Below are 5,182 nucleotides of genomic sequence, written 5' to 3' on the forward strand. Positions count from 1 at the left end.
TGGCTTGAGCGCCCACAGGCTCTGTGCTGCCCCAAAAGGTCCGCCCACCGCCTCCCCCTCAGCTGTAGGGCGACTGAGTGGGAGGAGGCAGGCAGACTCCTTGGAGGCCCTGTGGAGCATCCTGCCCTGCCCCACCCCGCAGGTGGCTGGCCCCGCCCCTGGGCACAGGGCACGTGCGCTGCCCCAGGCGCATGATTGCCTTGCTCCGCTGCTGCCTCCAACATTTCTCTGATGAAAATAAGGACGTCCTAAGGAAAGGCGACGCGGGTGGCGCTGTGGGTAAAAGCCTCAGCGCCTAGGGCTTGCCGATCGAAAGGTCGGCGGTTCGAATCCCCGCGGCGGGGTGCGCTCCCACTGCTCGGTCCCAGTGCCTGCCAACCTAGCAGTTCAAAAGCACCCCCGGGTGCAAGTAGATAAATAGGTACCGCTTACCAGCGGGAAGGTAAACGGCGTTCCGTGTGCTGCGCTGGCTCGCCAGATGCAGCTTTGTCACGCTGGCCACGTGACCCGGAAGTGTCTCCGGACAGTGCTGGCCCCCGGCCTCTTGAGTGAGATGGGCGCACAAACCCCAGAGTCTGTCAAGACTGGCCCGTTCGGGCAGGGGTACCTTTACCTTTACCTTTTAAGGAAAGGCGGGGCATTCTGGGATCAATTGAGAAACTGGGATGGCTTCTGTAAATCCGGGACTGTCCCTGGAAAATAGGGACATTTGGAGGGTCTGGGAGCAGTACATTGGCTCCATGGATTCACCCATACTGCACTCCCATGGCCTTCCCTCCTCCACTCAGTACAAGGCAGCAGCACACAGCATTGGGAAGACAGGAGAGCAGTGCAGCAGCAGCGGCCACTACTGACCACTTCCCTTTGTAACTGAGCTTGTTCAAATCCCATTTCCATCTGAAGGGATTCCTACCAGTAAAATGGGAATGTGGTGAAAGAAACAGCCCTCCGTGCTGTTGCCAAGACAACCCGCATAGGGATAGACTTCACTGTGTGTGTACTGAAGTGCTATATAAATGAAATAAATATTGAAGAAGAACATAAATGAATAGATACACCAAAAAATAAATCAAGGCACTGCATATTGGGAATACAAAGGTCACCGGCAGTAGGCTTTATTCTTTTCAAGGTTCAATCTCCAAATTGCCCCATAGGTCTCTACAACTAAATCGAGATTGGGCCCTTAAAAATATCTCCGAGTACATTCAAAGCTCTATTATCTATAAAAAGCAGTTAAAAGATTGTCTTCAAGTAAAACTCCAAGGTTGGATGGGTTCACTGGCCATTTTTTAAATTAAATATTGATTTACTTGTTGCAATCTTACTTGACATCCTTTGTCATGCTCCAATGAAAAGAAAAGTATTAAGCACAATGGACTGCTGTCCTATCCACTTTTGTGAGTATTGAAAGGTTGACTCTCCCTGTATTAGGGTCATTTATGCTGAGGCCACTGTTTCCATCTTTTCCATATTTTTTCCTTGACGTGGCACCGTTGCCTTAATTAGATACATAGCAGGCAGCTATTCAACAGCAGTGGCAAAAGCCGCACCTGTTGAATTTCTTCTTACCCACAGCTTTTAAAGGGCATGGGATTCCAGCTAAGAAACGAGGGGCAAATACAGTGGTGCCCCGCAAGACGAACGCCTCGCAAGACGAAAAGCTCGCAAGACGAAAGAGTTTTTCATTTTCGAGTTGCTTCGCAAGACGAATTTCCCTATGGGCTTGTTTCGCAAGACGAAAACGTCTTGCAAGTTTGTTTCCTTTTTCGTAAAACCGTTAATACCCAGGGTGCATTGCTTGAAGAGGTGCAGTTGCGACTTGACTTTGAGGAGCAACACATTGCACGCGGTGTGGTGGCCTTTGTGAGCTTTTTAAAGAGTTTGCTGAATTTTTGAAGCTTTTCCAAAACTTCTTTTGCAGCTGTTTGGTAAGTTAAACTTTTAAAACTTTTTTTGGGGGGGTTGGATTTTGGGTTGGGGTGTTTAGAATTCAAGGACTTGGTTTTGGGGAGAGGTTTGCAAGAATCTGGGAGATTGTGTGGTTTTTTTCTGCATTTTTATGATTTTCTGTGACCATTGGGCCATGTTGTTGTTTTTTGAAAAAAAATTCTGGGTTTGAATTTCTGTGTGCTGGGTGGCTGGGGGAACAGCTGAGGAGGGGTTTGCAAGAATCTGGAAGCTTGTGTAGTTTTTTTCTGCATTTTTATGATTTTCTGTGACCATTGGGCCATGTTGTTTTTTGAAAAAAAAAATCTGGGTTTGAATTTCTGTGTGCTGGGTGGCTGGGGGAACAGCTGAGGAGGGGTTTGCAAGAATCTGGGAGCTTGTGTAGTTTTTTTCTGCATTTTTATGATTTTCTGTGACCATTGGGCCATGTTGGGGTTTTTTGAAAAAAATTCTGGGTTTTGAATTTCTGTGTGATGGGTGGCTGGGGGAACAGTTGGGGAGGGGTTTGCAAGAATCTGGGAGCTTGTGTAGTTTTTGTCTGCATTTTTATGGTTTTCTGTGACCATTGGGCCATGTTGGTTTTTTTGAAAAAAAATATGGGTTTGAATTTCTGTGTGCTGGGTGGCTGGGGGAACAGTTGGGGAGGGGTTTGCAACAGTTGGGGAGGGGTTTTCAACTGTTGGGGGGGCTAGGGGAACAGTTGGGGAGGGAATTGCAATTTCTGTGTGCTGGGTGGGTGGCTGGGGGAACAGTTGAGGTTTTTGAAGACTTTGGTGATTTTTAAAGCTTTCCCAAAACTTCTTTTGCAGCCATTTGAGGATTTTGAAGACTTTGGTGATTTGCAGCCATTTCGTAAGTTAAACTTTTAAAACTTTTTGGGGGGTCTTTGGATTTTGGGTTGGGTGTTTGGAATTCAAGGACTTGGTTCTGGGTTTGAATTGCTGATTTTTTTCTTTTTCTGAGTTTACGAAGGTAAGAGCTGTGCTGCCATGGGACCCAAGAAGACTGCTGCTGCTGCGAAGGCCGGCGAGAGGAAGAAGGAGAAGGTGACACTGGAAATGAAGAAGGAGATCATCTGGAAGCACAACGGTGGAATGCGTGTGACGGACCTCGCCAGGGAGTACAGCAGGAACCCATCGACCATCGGGACCATCCTGAAGATGAGGGAGAAGATCCTTGCGACTGATGCAGCCAAGGGAGTCACCAGGATCGTGAAGAACCGCCCAGCTGTTCTGGAGGAGGTCGAGAAGTTGTTCCTCATCTGGATAGAAGAGAAGCAGCGTGCAGGGGACACAGTGACTGAGGCCGTCATTTGTGAGAAGGCCAAGGCCTTGCACGCAGACCTCATCCGGGAACAGCCAGGAACCTCAGGCAAGCCAGAAGTCTTCAAGGCAAGCAGAGGCTGGTTTGACCGGTTCAAGGCAAGATCTGGAATCCACAGCGTGGTCAGGCATGGAGAGGCTGCCAGTTCTGATGTTCCTGCAGCTGAAGACTTTGCAGCGGAGTTCCTGGAGGTTGTGAAGACGGAGGGCTACGTTCCACAGCAGGTCTTCAACTGTGACGAGACCGGGCTGTTTTGGAAGAGGATGCCCAAAAGGACTTTCATCACACAGGAGGAGGCCAAGTTGCCTGGCCACAAGCCCATGAAGGACCGTCTGACCCTGCTCTTCTGTGCCAATGCAAGCGGCGACTTGAAGATCAAGCCCCTGCTGGTGTACCACTCGGAGAACCCACGGGCCTTCAAGAAACACAAGGTCGACAAGGAGCGGCTGAGTGTCATGAGGCGATCCAACAACAAGGCTTGGGTCACACGTGTGCTGTTTGTGGACTGGGTCAATCTTGCTTTTGGCCCTGCTGTCAAACAGTACCTGCTGGACAACGACCTGCCACTGAAGGCTTTGCTTCTGATGGACAATGCTCCTGCTCATCCTAAAGGCCTTGAGGTGGACATGTTGGAGGAGTTCAGCTTCATCAACATCATGTTTCTGCTGTCTAACACCATGCCACTGCTCCAGCCGATGGATCAGCAGGTCATCACCAATTTCAAAAAACTCTACACCAAGGAGCTTTTCAGGCGATGCTTTGAGGTGACTGATTGCACCACCATCACCCTGCGGGAATTCTGGAAGGACCACTTCGACATCGTCACCTGCTTGAAGATGATCACCACGGCCTGGAACGGGATCAGCCAGAGAAATTTGAATTGCGCTTGGCGCAGCCTGTGGCCAGACTGTGTGGCACCAAGTGACTCTGATGCACCAGAGTCAACAGTGGTGCAGAACATTGTTGCCTTGGGGAGGACCATGGGCCTGGAGGTCACAGAGGAGGACATCAGCGAGCTGGTGGAGGAGCACGACCACGAGCTGACCACCCAGGAGCTGGTTGAACTGCAGGCAGAGGTTGCGCAGGAGCAGGCCTGGCTGGAAGAGGAGGAAGCAACTGAGGAACGGCTGTCCTCCAAAGAACTGAGGGACATTTGCCAGAAGTGGAAGGAGGTGCAGGCTTTTGCAGAGCGGCACCACTCGAACAAGCATGTGGCACATGACCAAGCGAACACTTTTGATACGGTCATGTTGCCTCTCAGGGAGCTGCTGAAAAGACGGATGAAGCAGCAGACCATGGACAGGTTCCTCAGCAAGAAGCAAAGAGTGGAAGAGAAACCTTCTTCGAGTGGTCCCCCAGAGTCTTAGAAAATGTATGTACAGTACACTTTGTTGGTTTTTAAATGTTTTTCTGTCATGTTTAGAAACTTAATTTATTGTTCCTTCAATTTTTGAAATGCTCTTTAAAGTATGTGTGACTTTAAAGAGCAGTTAATAAACTATTGTTGTACCAAATTTGGCTTTGTTTGGACTTTTTTTGACCATAGGAACGCATTAATTGAATTTCAATGCATTCCTATGGGAAACCGTGCTTCGCAAGACAAAAAATTCGCTAGACGAAAAAACTCGCGGAACGAATTAATTTCGTCTTGCGAGGCACCACTGTAGCAACCCTAACTGAGAAGTGGCAGGCCTTCGTCACTGGGTCCAAGAATGACTAATCTACTCGTGAGATTGATCATTTTGTATCCTTCACAAAAATAATATTCTTGGTCTGTGACTAGGCCCTGTGTCTTAGGATGAGCGATTACTCTGTCAATTACTGGGACAAATTTTGCAGCATAGAATATGGCCTGTACTGAAATGAAACAAAAAGGAAATTATAGGCGACATCTGCAAACCCAGTGCATAAA

At 48.7% G+C, this 5,182-nt stretch overlaps 1 pseudogene across 1 annotated transcript; it reads left to right on the forward strand.

Moving 5' to 3' along the window:
• Positions 1 to 1,637: 1,637 nt before the first annotated feature.
• On the forward strand, positions 1,638 to 4,764 carry LOC309532948 (tigger transposable element-derived protein 1 pseudogene; annotated as a pseudogene). Its single transcript, XR_014224711.1, has 3 exons — positions 1,638 to 1,928; positions 2,757 to 3,937; positions 4,761 to 4,764. The product of XR_014224711.1 is annotated as a tigger transposable element-derived protein 1 pseudogene (transcript).
• Positions 4,765 to 5,182: the final 418 nt, after the last annotated feature.

This window comes from Podarcis vaucheri (genome assembly GCF_965113315.1).
Source record: "Podarcis vaucheri genome assembly, chromosome: 5".
NCBI classification, from domain to species: domain Eukaryota; kingdom Metazoa; phylum Chordata; class Lepidosauria; order Squamata; family Lacertidae; genus Podarcis; species Podarcis vaucheri.